This window comes from Dermacentor albipictus, chromosome 1, assembly GCF_038994185.2.
Source record: "Dermacentor albipictus isolate Rhodes 1998 colony chromosome 1, USDA_Dalb.pri_finalv2, whole genome shotgun sequence".
Lineage (NCBI taxonomy): Eukaryota > Metazoa > Arthropoda > Arachnida > Ixodida > Ixodidae > Dermacentor > Dermacentor albipictus.
The window spans coordinates 411,858,857-411,874,191 of record NC_091821.1 but is presented as its reverse complement, the minus strand read 5'-3'; the positions used below and the strand labels follow the sequence as shown (position 1 = coordinate 411,874,191).

At 43.5% G+C, this 15,335-nt stretch overlaps 1 protein-coding gene and 1 non-coding gene across 2 annotated transcripts in view; one reads left to right on the top strand and one right to left on the bottom strand.

Annotated features, from left to right (window-relative positions):
• LOC135913024 (lipopolysaccharide-induced tumor necrosis factor-alpha factor homolog) overlaps positions 1-15,335 on the bottom strand; it is a 541,041-nt gene that overhangs the window by 10,590 nt on the left and 515,116 nt on the right. The gene's annotated exons all lie outside the window — the stretch shown is intronic.
• On the top strand, positions 8,389-8,460 carry TRNAH-GUG (transfer RNA histidin (anticodon GUG)). The gene has a single exon. It is a non-coding gene; the product is annotated as a tRNA-His (tRNA).

Below are 15,335 nucleotides of genomic sequence, written 5' to 3'. Positions count from 1 at the left end.
CAAATCGTTAAATATTTTTGGGATGTATACACTTCTTGTCGCTTCACCATACTTAGTAGTGGAAACGGGTACCTTAAAAGGTTTTTTATTTCTTGATAATAATAATAATAATAATAATAACTTATTTAACCCACAAACACTATTTGCGGGGTATTACATGGGAGCATTGTTCGAATATATTGACATTCATGGGTGAAGTTTTTGTATGTTATTACATCAGACGATACACTCAGAAAAACAAACTCTGAGAAGTAAGTCAACCAAAAAGAAAGTAAAAAACGAACCAGCAGAAAGTGAAGTAAATTTTCGCCAATAAGTATAATGAATGAAGCTGGAGTTACAAGGTCTTAGTATGCTACGTGTTTCATTAACAAGACTCTGAATCCTTTAGCTTCAGGTCCACCGACAGAATGAGTAAGCAAACGCTTCCATGATACAATCACAGATGGTATAGAACAATTAAAGAAAAGCCTTCGCAGATCCATGCAGGCGTTGCGTACTCAGAGAGCTGAGAAGGCGGGGAGATGAACGGGCGCGGCGCAGCAGAACGTTTTCGTGTAGAATGGGGAAGGTGTCTGGAGTTCGCGAAAAAGACAAAGCTGACGAATTGTTCAGCTCAATAGCAAGAATCGCACACATTTAGGCATTATGGGCGAACTGCTTGCTTTGAGGTCACACTGACCGCATCTCAGTCAAATATCATGGGGCTTCAATAACACTGATCCCGTTAACTTAATTACTGCATACACTATAGTTACAAGCCCCCCACCCCTCTCCACTGCTCGATACGTTTAGAGGCTCGTGCGTTATATATATATAAAAAAATATCTCCTCCCCTTCTTTCGACACCATTAGTCCCCCAAAAATTTGAGGCAGCACGACACCGCAACTCCGCCGCCATTTAAAGTAACATGGCCTCAGAGACTGGATACAGAGGGTAAGTCAAAGGTAAAAAAAAAATTAATATAACATTATAAAATAAAACACAACGCTCGCAAAAAAAAGTACTTCAGCGAAGGATGCTACATGGCATCCTACGTAAGAATATCAAAGGTTGCTTGACTTCCGCGGGGGAGCGCTTGACTTGAGCGTTTTATTTACTATCGAGGAGAAATGAAATGCGAACGGCAGAATGGAAACCCGCACAGTCTACAAGAATAAGTTAGATTGTTTCATTTGTTTTTTTAGATGAATAAAGTGGAGGATTTGTTGGCGGAATTTTCAGAGGGATGCCATTCATTCTGTCCAATATGCGTATTGTACGGCTGTAGAAAAACTCGCAAGTAAAAGAAAGAAAATATCTCTCTTAAACTCAGGCATGCTGTTCTAGTTTCGTTGCCCCTTCTCTGAATTTCATTTCTCCACGACAGCACCTGCTTCGTTTTCCACCTCAGTGGCTTCATTCCTCGGCATAGTGGGCCTTGATCTATTGATTTCGCAATGACTTCACATCTGGTAAACAGATGGAAAGTCGTCTGGTAACTAGCCAAGACACGTCCGCCTCCTGCCCCATTCACGTCGGCGGCGCGTAAGACGTGAATCGTGATTTGGAACGGCTGATGCCCTGCAACCTTAGATGCAAGTGCGGAGGCAACGTCTGTAACCTCCCTTGCAATGTGTCGTGTCGGACGTGAGGAAGGAGAAAGGGCAACGATGAACGCCTTCGGCTGTAAGAAGAAAGAAAACCGCAATTGCAAATCTACCAAACGATCGACGGGAATGTGGCTATAGCCACACATGGCTGTTTGAGCAGACTCTAACGGCTTTGTCCTTGACGGTGTTATGAACCTCATGAACGTGCGTAAGCAATAGTGGAGTGCTGGCAATATTTGTCCCAAATGGAGTTTTCACTACTGGGGTGCATGAGTACTGATGGCGACATGCGGGTAACCTTCTCCCTTTTTTTCGCCGCGAACGGTCTCCACATGTGTTGACCAGCACAGTAAATTTCGAATCGTGATGAGTTCGATTGCATACATCCTGAAACATTTAAAAGGTTGACCAATGCAGAGTTTTATTTGTAGTGGAAGTAGTGTCTCCTATAGTTGTTTACTTTATAGATAGTGAAGATAGTCGCGAAGTCTATTCACATGCTGTTGCTTCTCAGACTTCTGCGCGACCTCTATAGTGTGCTGCTGCAACGGTGCTGCAACACTTTTTTTTTATTTTTGGCTGCTACGTCGCTTGACGTATGGTACTACCCGGCGACTGGAAGGTAGCAAAGGTGATTCCCGCCCCCGAATCAGGTAGCGAGCATAATACGGAGAAAAATAGCTCACAATCAGTCGATGTGAGATCTTAAAGCACGCGATATGCTCTCACCTAACTTAATTTGTGAGAGAGCGAGCTCATTTTTACATTATGACAGCTCTGTATTTATCAGCTGCTAAAATGTATTTAGTAAAAAAAAAAACGTTTTTGTTTTGGGAAACGCAGCTACTCTCTTTTACTGATGTTCTTTTTAGCCATTTCATCGTAAACTTGGCACTGGTTACGTATTTTTCGACTTCGCAAGGGTATTAAAATTGGTCTCATATGAAATCCTTCTCTTAAAACTTCGTAAAGTTTATATTGAGAGCAGTGTTGTTTTTCTGTGTTAAATATGATTTTCCAATCTCACCCATACATTACCGCTAACAACAGCTCATTGGTTGTCTTGTCCGGCGTTCCTTAATGATCTGTCTTTGGACGCTTGGTTTTCCGTATTCATATAAATGAATGACCCGATTTTATTGATTTCTCACTCATCAAACATCGGTAGATAACTGTAATATACTATGATTTGTATAACTTCGCTTATGCCCATGAACTTGGAGCAGATTTTAATGAAACGTCTTCATGTGTGTACGCGTGACATTCATCACCTTTTGTGGCTGTGCTGTGGCACTGAAGATATTAGGCACTAGATGCACAGGGGCCTAGGCCAGACTAAAGCCAAATGTTCCAGATGCCTTTACTCGCCAGATAACGGACAAGTGCGCTAACTCTTTGCTACCGTACCAGCGTCAAACAGGGATGTATGCGGTTATTTGACGCCCTTTTGCTAATATTTTGGCACATATGTCTTGCGGTAACTCCGTAATAAATAAATAAATAAATAAATAAATAAATAAATAAATAAATAAATAAATAGGGCTCATGGTTGTCCGAATGAAAGCAGTGCAAATGATTGTGGGCGTCTCACCGTGAGAATACTACCATAAGGTAATCTGTTTTCTTAATGGCCTAACATCGCATTTCATTAGTTCAAACGAATACCTTTCGGCGTCCTTATCTCTATCTTTCTTGACATGCGGATGTTGACTACGTCATCCATAACACTAACCACATGCTTGCTTATATTCACGCCGGTATTTTTCTCGAGAGCTGTCGTCTCGCAAACTATACCTCTACTATATAAAATACACTTGTCCATATTAAACTTGAATGTACATATACCACCAAGGGCAAACGTATAAATCTACGATAGCCATTTTCAATGAAGGAATATACATCTACGAGGAAGTACAAAAATCTAAGGAGACCTAAGCGCTTCATATGAGTTGTGAATGCAGCATTAATGTCCAACTGAAAGGCACTGAGCGGTTCTTCGAAATTTGCGGTGCGAGTAATGTACCATAGCGGTATGTGCTGCCTGAACCCGCAAGCAGCAGCAGCCTGCGGTACCAACGCCGCATGACACCGATGAGGCGAAGCCCTCTCCCCTGACGGAAAGCCTGGTGCTTTATCGCTGCAGCAGGTGTTCCCTCTCGCCCGCTTTGCTTCGTCGAGGCGCGCCCGTGGCGTGGCGTCGCAGCGAATGGCAGTGCGAGTTCAGGCGCCGTTTCGCTGCTACAGACGACAGACGCCGGTTTTTTCGCACAATGGGCTGTTTGACGCTTTGGCATGATGATGACAAGATGTATTTATTGAGGGATGGCTCGAAGGCCTATAATGGGGAATAGGAAGAGGAGGGGGGAGGCGTATTCAGAGCCATCCTAGGAGCTGGGCGTCCTTGGCGAAAGCCAAGAGCGAGTTCAGGATGACCCTGTCGGAATCCATCGAGCCAGTTGCCGACCTAATCGACTCCCCGTACGACGACACTCGCACCGCCCTCAGGTAGTGGTCTCGCGGCTGAACGTGTCGCTGGCACTCCCAAAACAGATGGGCTGCGGATGGCCGCGTGGCCATGTCACAGTCAGGGCACCTGTGTGGCGCCTGGGGTGCTTCTTGGTTGGCTGTGGGAGGGCCGGGTTCCTGCGATGGAAGGGAGTTGGGAGACGGAGATGGAGGGTGTCTTTCCCGGCGTGGCCGGTACTGCCGCCACCGTTCCAGCACATACGGTGTGAGGACGAAGCCAGAACGGAGCCTATGCAGCAGCCCCTGTGCCGACCTGGGAAGTGGGTCTGGCTCTGAGGGCACACTCGCACGGAGTTCCTTCTTGCGTCGGTTCGCTGCTGCTCTCAGAGCTCTGTCTGGGTCTTACGGGTCTCCATTTGTCGTGCTACTTGTCCTGGGTGTGAGGGTTTCTGAAGGATCCCGGTAGACGACGCGGTTGGAAATAGTCGGAAAGAAGGGCGCGCGTCACCTCGTGGGCTCTCTCATTTCCCTCGATGCCCTGGTGACCAGGGATCAAATGAAGTGTTGCAGTGACCCCGTGGGCCTCCGCACGCCTGAAGGCCTGCTTGACTTGGAGTACTTCCGATGACGCTGTATGGCGCAACTTGCAGGTATGCAGTGCATACTGAGAGTTGGTGTATGTATCGATGTGTTTTGCTTGCGTGGTGCTTGAAGCTATATCTAATGGCCAGACTATTTCGCGTAGTTCAAGTTCCGTTGGGTCGTCAGCATCAGCAGTTGTAAAGGTAGAATGTGTCGCACAAGAACCCACTACGTTGTAGGCGACTGTTACCTCGATGGTGCGTAGGTCGAAAGCTGCGTCAGTGTACACTTGTTCATGACTTGGCGGTGCGTCTACCAATCTCTGCGCATGAGGCGCAGCGAATGCTGCCCGGCAGTCCGCATGTTGGGCGCCCATTTTTCGGGGCATTGGCTTAGTGTCGACGACAGCAATGTCATCCCACAATGAAATGTCGGATGGCAGTTGTGGTAAAGTTGATATATCCTTTCCCATGTAGGCCAGTAGAGTCCTGCCTTACGCTTTCGTATAAAAAAAATTGAGTGACCTGACTGACCATTTCAGATTTCGGTCACGTACTTATCGTCGGCCTTGAATCCACCATAACTCGTGCTCATTACACGTTTTTTTTTCTGTCCCTCTCGTTATACCGGTATCTCATCAGGGAAGCATATCCTTGCCTTCCTTGGCCATCCTGTCGTTACGCTGTAAATGCTCTCGCGTCTGTTTCATGAAATATACAGTCACAGCTCGGTCCTTAAAAAATGTTTTATTGCACCATGCAAGCCTAAATTGTGTCAAAGCATGCGTTTAAGCGGTATAGCAGTGCCATCATGCAGGAACAGCATACATAAGGACTCTTTCATCCCGAAAACCAGCATGCAACAAGTGCTCTTCCTTCTTCCAAAGGCACCATCACTGATAGCAAGCATTTAAGATTGTTGTACGCGATACCTACGGCTGTCTGTAATACTTTCTTTAATTTACTGAATTGTATTAATGTTTTTCCCACTCCTTGACGTAATCCTGTTGTACCTTTAAAGTATATAATCATACGTAAATAAGTAAATGTATATCTTTATTCATATAATAGAGCCCTCTGTGGGGCGTTGTTTAGAGTTAAATCTCAAGTATTTTCTCATTAGAGCTATGAAATAGTTAAATTTTACGCAAATCTGCTCGCTGCTAGAACATGACTGAGTGCAGCATTAGTGTTTTAATGCGTCAGTATTAGTGGTTTTCAATCGTTTAGCCAAAAGGAAAGCTTATAATGGCTCGTATGACACTCAGATGCCTCTTTTAATACCTGCTCATATCTTTTTACGAAACTTACACGCACAGAAGTGGCGTCAAGATAGAGCCATAGTAACTTTGAACAAACTGTAGAAGGACGTTTTTGGGTGCTCTGCATGCTCTTCAACGGGTTCATTAAATTGTAAAGCGATAGCGTTTATCTCAGTGTATAGATAACTAATATTGGTCATGCGTTATTTTTGTTCATAAGTTTTAATTTTGTCTCGTTCATTGAGTAGAATCTAGCTTCGGAATGATACAGGGTCATTTCAGATGCCTTTGCTATAACGCCTTGTTAACTACTTTTGTTGACGACACTTATCAATTGAAGCGGTTGATGCAGGCCTCTTTGAGCTCTATTCAAGAATCTTGGGCTCCACAAGTTGCAGGTTAACAAGCACAACTTTATATACACTGGAAAGGATACAAAGGGCGAGATTTTGAACGTGAGAACAACATGATGACATATATAGATGATGTTCAAGAATAATAATGACCTTTCATCCCAACAGCTGAAAGATGTCACGAAAAGATACAAATTATTTTAATAGTTACAGTCTAGTAAACGACGTGAACTGCGAGAACATTACATGGCTCGTGACTGTGGGCTTTCACGTTTTATGAAAAACTGTGAAATTGGTGCGGTTGGTATACCTTAAATCTACTTCATTACCCTGTGCCAGTTAGGTACTTATGAGACCAACAAATATGAATCATTATCATTATTATTTTCCCAACCTTTCGAAGCACACCGTAGGTGCGGGATTTATTTTGACGATCTGGGCGCAAACAGTGTGCCCCGATCGAGGAGTCTTCACAAAGAAAATTTTGCCCTTAAATCCCTAACTTAATGCTGGCCGTGATGTTGGGACATCGTGCTGAATAGAAGAACAGCATAGCAGGTTTCTGTAAGCGGTTGTTGTGCGCAGGTGACCCGTGCATGAAACGCGTGCAACGTGTACATGAGCCGCTCAGGCTTCGCGCGGCATCGAAATGATGGCCGATCAAAACTACACGTGCAACCTTGCTTTCTCGTGTGACTTGGGCCGTTCACTTGAGTTAACGAACATATTCGCAGAGCTCCCACACTGCGAAAATAAATCTTACGCGACGCGTTTTGCAGGTAGCTGGATATCTAACATCGTTCGGAAATCCGCGAAGTGTTACTGGAAGGTGCAGCACCTCCGTGAATGCTGTGGTACCTCGATGCGCGTGCGCTTGCATCGAGGCACCCTAGTGCTTGCGAGCGATTGTGTGAGACGCAATGATCAGCGTGACGACAACGTCGGGACCACGGCTGGACGACGAATATCGTTTTGGTGATCGCGACAAAATTGACTTCTCCGCGACGACAACAAAGGTGTCATGACCCATCATTTATTGTATAGTTCGGCGATAAACGGTGACAGCTTGATGCGTTGCGACTTGGACCTATACCGAATGTAGAGCTTTGTAGCATTGAGGCGATTCCGAAGGTTGTGCAATGTCCCATAGCGTCTCAAAGCACTAGCTGCCAAAAAGAAGGATCAATGTGGTGAAAGTGACGTACTCTCGCATGAAGGAAACAAATTGTCGCTATGTGAATTACGCGCCAGCCGTCTCAAAGCGTCAGCTTTACCTTTTTTTTTTCTGCGCTTAAAAAGTGCGAATTCTTTATGCACTTGGGGCCAACAACTCACTGCTGCCCAGAGTTCCTCAACATCGCCAAATTTCTATTTTCTGTCCTTGTTAACATGACACCATGATCATAGCATGACAGACTATTCTGTTCAATGAAAATCTTGTTGAGTGGCAACGGCAATCAAATAGATGGGAAGTAGGCCATGGCACAGCTTTCGCTTGTACTAAACTCATGAAAGGTGAACTTATTCCGGAGCAGGACGAATTTTCGCTTAACTGCGAAACGTTCTTTCTGAGAAAACCGTGTGGGTTTCCTTTTTAGGTTGGTGCTACATTCGGGTGGATGACACATTTTCCCTTTTTTAATACTTGCTGCACTGCACATTTGGGGATTCCGCAGAACTGATTCGCCACCCTGAACGTAATGTCTCAACTCAAGACGAAAAACACCGTTACTGATATTCGATGAAGGCAGCTGCGTTGAGGTGGCGCAGGCTGGAAGTACATCATAAAGGTTCTGATTAAAGTGAATTAAAAACACAATCAAAATACCAATTTTAGTGCGTTAAAAACACCCGAGAGAAATCAGATGACTTATCTCGAGCGCGCAAGTCCTTGGCCCCTACTCTCTCGACCGGGCACTCTGAATTTCTCATAGCGGCCAGCAGTTCGCGTAAGGGCTTTGAAAGTGTTCGATGGAAAAGTTGAATTAAGCGCAAATAACGCTAGTGGAAAGAAGGTGGTCTCAAAGAAACATAATGGTGTGTCTGTATAAAACGTGCTAGTGTGACGGAATATGCCCGATGCTCCAGTTTCCACCAATCAGATAACTTTGCAGTAACCGTCCCGGTGGGGTGGCCGTGATCGTATAGTGGTTAGTACCTTGCGTTGTGGCCGCAATAACCCAGGTTCGAATCCTGGTCACGGCAGTATTTTTTTTTTGCTTTCCTCAAAACGAAAGTATTGTTTGTTTCAGGTTTGCGTTTTGGTAAGGCGCACGCTTTTTCACGGGCATAAAAGATTTAAGTACATCGACAAGCAGCATGTTCCAAAACAGGTACCTCCACAGGTATTTCTTTTTCCTTTTTCTTGTGCACCAACAGCAGATAAATATGCAAGTTAGGCGGGAATTACAACTTTAGCGAAGTTTGAGTAGTGCTGTTTAACCTTGTGGTTTCAACAATGTAGTGAACGTGAACGGCTGCCACAACATCGGATGATTTCCTTTAACTACTTCCATACCTTTGACCGTGCTGAAAGCATGGAACGCCGGGGTATCACTGTTATTCTCGAGCAGGAAAATAGTGATATGAATGTTCACAAAGTTTCAGCAACTAGGTTAGCTTAGTAGTTCTCAGAGCAGTCAAGAGGCACGTCAGCGTTGAGAAAAAAAAGCAAATATCCAACGTACTTTTCCGAAGAACGGTTAACGGATGGCATCAAAGCGCCATCTATTGCAGAAACAGAGAGACAATCGACAACGTTTCTTCAAGCGCGCGTTGTGAATTATGCTGATAGTGAGGGTTTAAATTTATTAGGAAAAAATGAGCGCAACGTGCCCATTCGTATATCGAAGAGCTACATCCACAGTAACTGATAATAAGCTCGGACCATGCGTTCATTACTTTTCCTGAGAGACACCATTGTCCATAGGAACTGTTTTGCTTTTGCAATATGTTGGCTGCTTATACACGGTCAGCCGTAGTGGTACGCCAGTTTTAAAGTTTAGCGCAAGTATTTTGTGTTAGTGTTTACTCCGTGTTTACAGAGTGTTCGTTCTGAAGATACGTAGAAATGTATTACATTTGGGGAATAGCCATTGTATAACTCCCGCGGCCATGTTCACGAGCTTATGTTATGTGATCAACAGGCGCATGATGTTCTTCAAGTTGAATTCAACAGATTTCGACCCTGCTTCTCCTCTCTCTGGCCATTCTGTGACTGCCAGGGAAATAAACATTTCACCTGTCTTGCATTCTAGTTAAGCGCTGAGCGCGCAAAGCCTTTTGCACACCTACCGTTATGCGGTCAAAAGAGTGAAGTGTAAATCAAACACAAGATTCGCCGCAGTACTTGAAGACGAAACAGGAATAAAGGGCAGCGAGCAGCTTACTAGGTAGACCTAAATAATGTAAGAAGTTTTTTTTTTGTCATGGAAGTTTAAAGATACAAAATCTTAACCCGTTTTGACGTCTCGAGTCGGTGGTAATAAGCGGCTGTTTTAAGTCTAGTTAGGCTCCACCACACGAGGTATATAATGAAATCTTAAGGAAGAAGCCATTTTGATGTGCAGAAATTCTTTTCCAGGTAAGGTAAGAAAAAATGGAAACCCTGTTGTGCAGTTTATACATGAGCGCAAGGTACAATGTAGAGAATAATTCAAAGACGCCACTATGACGCGCGTCGCGATTTTGCCTTCCAAAGATATCTACCAACAGCGTGAAAGACACTCTTAACAGATGACAGTAACTTATCTTTAGCTGTCAATGGGGTAAAAGTAGTAGGGAACCATTGGATAGATGACCTCGGCACGCTTCAAGTATATACAAAACGCTTTCAGTCGGAACAACAGGAAATGCCAGCTTGAAAGTATGTACAAACAAGGTGAACATCTTTTACTGGCAGAGGACCCACGGCACAATTATTTTACCTGGACAGGAGAGTGCCATACCAATTATATTAGCTGTGCTCAAGAAAGACGTTACAGCAAGCGGCGGTAATTGAAGGCACACATTCCCAAATTTTATCCCTTGCACACGAAAACCCACGTTCTGGACATTAAGGAAAACAATAAAACAACTGAAAAGGCACTAGGCGCATTTTATTGGCCAGGTGTCTAGGAAAGCATAGAAAAATATGTCAAATCATGCAAGTGTTGAAAAAAAGAACATTTCCCAGAAGCGAGTTGGCAAAACTCCGCTCTGCCGTATGGCCCTCATTGATGCGCCGTTGAGCAAGTAGACGCAAACATCAATAATACATTATGCCATACCTCGACTGCGGGTAACGGTACCAATGGACATTGACGCATTTTGCCACGCGTTACATTTGCCAACGATCAACTAGGCTACCGTGGCTGACAGACGTAAAGGAATGTTTTATCTAGGCGGTTTCCCACAAGAAGTCCTTTGCGACCAAGCCTCTTTCTTTATTTCAGATTTGTTGATGGAAGTAAATGACTTTCTTGCTGTCAGACATCTCAGCTTAGTGTCCCATCACTAGATGTGCAACGGTTCGGTTGAACGCTTCAATGGGACGTTAAAAGAAATGCTACACAAACTCTGTTACGAACAGCTAGAAGCCTGGGACAAGTATTGCGGCCATTCTCTATTTGCGTACATAGAGGTACCACAGGCAAGCTTAGATTTCTCACTGTTGAGAGTGATTTATGGTCGACAGGTAAGAGGGCCACCGAGCGTACTGCAGGAGCTTTGGACCGAGGAGGCGCTCAACGAAGGTATAAGAACTACGGTAAAGTCCTCGACCTCAAGCAGCGGCTGGAAACAAACGTTAAGGCTGTTTCACATGCTGCGACTGCAACGACGAAAATCGGTGCTGTCGCACGCGTCGCAATGCGATTTTTAGAGGGCTCATTTCACATGATTGCGATTTCAACAGTGCGACTGGTGCGACGCCCAGGGTTGCTTAGTGCCAGGTTTCGTGGCACACGCTGCATAATTCTTTTATTGTAGTGAATAAAACGTTTACACTATAATATTATTGACTTCTCTTGATTATAGGCAAATAATATGTACGTTTACTCATTTAAAAACGTTAGTTAAGATTTGTCTTGGGGTGCGCGACGGCGGTTACTGTAGTTCCGTGCGACATCGCGCACGTAAACAGCTGTTCGCAGGTGGTTCAGCGATGTGTGTTGTCTTATCTACCTTCTATGACCGTTTCGTTCTGCCTGTGCTACAACAATCTGCAAGATGACCTATCGACAAGTTCATATAGCTACCCTCACCGTATATGCAGTATTCGGAATTCGGCTGCCACGAAGTTGTCGTGTCAGCCCAACAAGATCCTCGCGCTACCCGTGCTCGGCGTCAGCGTCTAGAGAAATGATGCGTGTATATTGCCTGTCATTGCGCATATGTGGTGCCTGCTCCTAGCCATATTCTTACGCCAAACGCAACAAGAAGCACCAACCCGAACGCCCGCGTGTGCCCCTGAACGACGCCTCAAACGATCTGTGTGATTACGACGTGGAATGAAAATTGTGTTGTGAAATTCAACCTTAGCGCTAGCCTGGTTCGTCCATCGCCGTGCTTGCGCTGCGAATATATATATGGGAGCCCCCACTCAATATTTCTAAAGCCGCAAAAGCCGACGCATCAAATGTTTCGAGCAGTTACCGTCACTTTTGTAGAAACCTGTACGTTGTAACATAGCATTCTAAAAGACACGCTTCTCGTCCACTTTGTTGTCCCGTGTCTCGCGCTGGTAGTATACTCGGAACTTCTAACAAGAAGACCATGTCAGTACGCGCTATTCATAATGCAGGATCGTAGGCCCACGGCAGGCGCACTTGCCGTAGAATTTTTCAGCTTTCTGCTCAGCCTCGCACGCCTAGCTCTCACGGTTAGCCTGTTTTGTGGAAATAAATATTATTATTATATTATTAATGCTATTAGATATTATAGTTTCTTCACTGTAATGAATAGCAATCATCCAGATTTCTTAAGCTACTCATGCATTTAACCTGTATTAGGTCAACATTGTTACGACATGCTTATGGGAGTCATTTCAAACTAGATTGCTCAGCCAGAGAAAGTACAAATGCAAGCCTCAATGTTTATTCCAATTTGGTATTCCTAAACATTATATTGACAGAATTTTATGCCTGCTTGCATTTACTGCAATTCAATGTTCAGAGCTGGAAAAATTGATTCCTTTTCTTGCTGTTGAATGGCTGCTTCAATGTTGATAGCAAGCTATAATTATTCATTTCGAAAGTGTTAAGCAATGACTATATGTCTAAGCTTATCAATGCGTTTTTGTTCCACGAAGACAATTAAGTTTTCTCTCTCCCTCTCATTGACAGCCATGGAATGAAACCGTTCACTTTCATAAGTATCAGGATGCAAACATTCTGAAATTTGTCCTGAACATTTGTCTGCGTCCTATAGTGTGCATGTTTGTATTAAGTTCTGGGGTTACAATCGCAGTGATCTACACATATTGTTATACTGCAACAAACAAATTTATTTCACTTTGTTTTCAAATCTACAATGTGGCCATGCAGTAACGACTGCATTAATAAGCAAAAAAGAAAACTGCAGATTCAGTGTACGTGTTGGAATCTATGCGAAGTGAAGTTTTTGTCAAGTGGTCAATTAAATGCTGTTAAAGTAACTGCGATATATACAATTTATCTTATTTTCAACAATCCAACTTGTCATCTTTTGCAAGGTTTGCTTATGCACCGCATAGGTCACAACCTTAATGTCATGTAATCTTTATGCATTACACTGTTCACAAACCATACCGAAACGCAAACGGCAGTTAATGTAGATGCACGCTGCGAGACATCAACACAGTGACGTTTGTTGAGCAAGGAATGGTGCGAGGTGTATGCAGATGAATGAATGACGTGCTTATGTACTTATTTATTTATATACCTCGCAGGCTGCAAGGTTGGAGTATTATGCAAGGGGGAATAAAAAAGTTGTTACAAAAGGAAGAAGGGCACAACATTAAGAAAAAAACCAGCAAAAACAGTACCACTACATTGCACCAACTATCCCAACGTGTTTTACTGGCTCAACATTATACAATACTTAACAAACAATAACAGAAAAAGTTACTGCCCATGCACCCTGTACAGACGGTAAACCAGCGAAGCCGAAATGTGCGGCCCCGGTGTTTATCACTGGGTTAATTCCAATGGCTTATTCAAGTCTTTCTATATTATTGGTTATGTCTGTGTTTCTTAATGAGGTTATGCACATGTTTGGCTTGGGTTTATCACGTTTATTTGTAATGCCACACATCGCACTTTGCAAGATCACCATCTTCAAACGTGCAATGAGCAGCGGTTCGTTGTGTTAATCCAGGTGGTCCATCGAAGTCTTTCTTAATTATGTTACGCATTTGTGTTTTGTAATGCGTTAATCATAATGTTTATGACTCAGTTATGCACTGTAGTTACCAAGTGACACACCGGGGCTGCACATTTCATTTAATTAAATACAGGGACACATTTTTGAACCTATAGGGAAGTCTGAGAGAGACTTCTGCACGCGCGCTCTGCTGCTAGAGAGAAACGACGTCACTATCGGTGTAGCCAATGGCCCGCCACACCTTTGCTGCAAGATAATTATGACATCATGATCTTGTCTTAACCCAGTCCCACTCTGTGTCCCTTCCTTGCAATAATGCGTAGATAAATGTTTATGTGTTAAATGCATAAGCATTTCTATGTCTACCCAACAAGAAATGTCTCCATCCCTCATGTAAGACGAACAATGGCTCACAACCCCCGAAACAATGGCTCATACCCCTACGCTAGGGTTCTTGTGATCGGACCATCTAGGCATATACAGCTTCACTCTAAAAAGAATGAACACCTTTCTGCTAGATACCAAGATAATCTCGTGAGGTGTACTAACAAATGAAAGTTTATTGACCATGCCGAGTAAATGCTGGTCGACAAGCAATAAATCGAATTTACACAAAAAGCAGAAGCAAGATCTGATGCGTGTCCATACAAATTCCAACAGCAAACGCATCCATCTCTGAAAGTGTAACAGCGGCCATGCTGACACAAGATTCTCCCAGTGTATTTGCATCTACAGCATCCATAATTTCTCTAGGCAGCCGATCTCCACAGAATGCTAGCTTCTTCCTCTACAATGCACTCTCCACATCTGAGCGTGCATTGTAGAAGAAGAAGCTAGCATTCTGTGCAGATCGGCTGCCTAGAGAAGTTACGGAAGCTGTAGATCTAAAAATTCTGGGTTAATCTTGTCATCACGGCCTCCGTTAGAAATGGATGCATTTCCCGTCAGGAAATGCACATGAATTTTTGCTTCTCCTTTTTGTGTATGTTCAGTCTATTGCTTGTCAGCGAGCATTTACTCGGTGTGTACATTAAACTTTTGATTGTTAGATCATCACGGTTTTCTTGTTTGTCCTATGTGTTCTTTGGTGCCATTTGCAGCCAGGCTATTCATTCTTTTTTTTTTTAGACTGCAGCAAGTCACTTTAATGGCCCTCATGATACCTTAGAAAATCTTTTATTTCGCCAATGTAGCAAGAATGTACATTGTGAAGCAGTAAGAACAGGGTATGCTAACTTCTAATTAAAAGGTTTATTGTGAAAATGCAGTGATCTATAAAGGTTACCACAAAGTAGTACAGCAATAAAACCTGATAAGGACTAGTGCTTGATGAAACCAAACATAAAAGCAGGAAAGGGGGAAAATACATATAGATATACAAGTCCAGGGGAAAAAAACAGTGATCACTAAGTGTGCAAGTGGCTACCTTCCAGGAAACTCATTTTTTTCCCAATGGCATGGAACTGGAAGAATGTGCTTGCATTGCATAAGCAAGCTGTCAGTCTGTCTACTGGAATAACAACAGTGTTTCTTCAAAGGTGCTGGCATGCAGGATTGGCAATTGTAATTATTTTTTCCTGCACTTGGAATTTTTCTATATTTTCTTTCTGTAGCATTTTTATTTATGTTTGGCTGCATCAAGCACCAATTTTTATCTATCCTTCAAAGATGTCTTTCTTTTTCTGGGGAAAACTCGGGAAAGGCAGGAGATGGAAATTGAAGACGATGAGCAACATGAG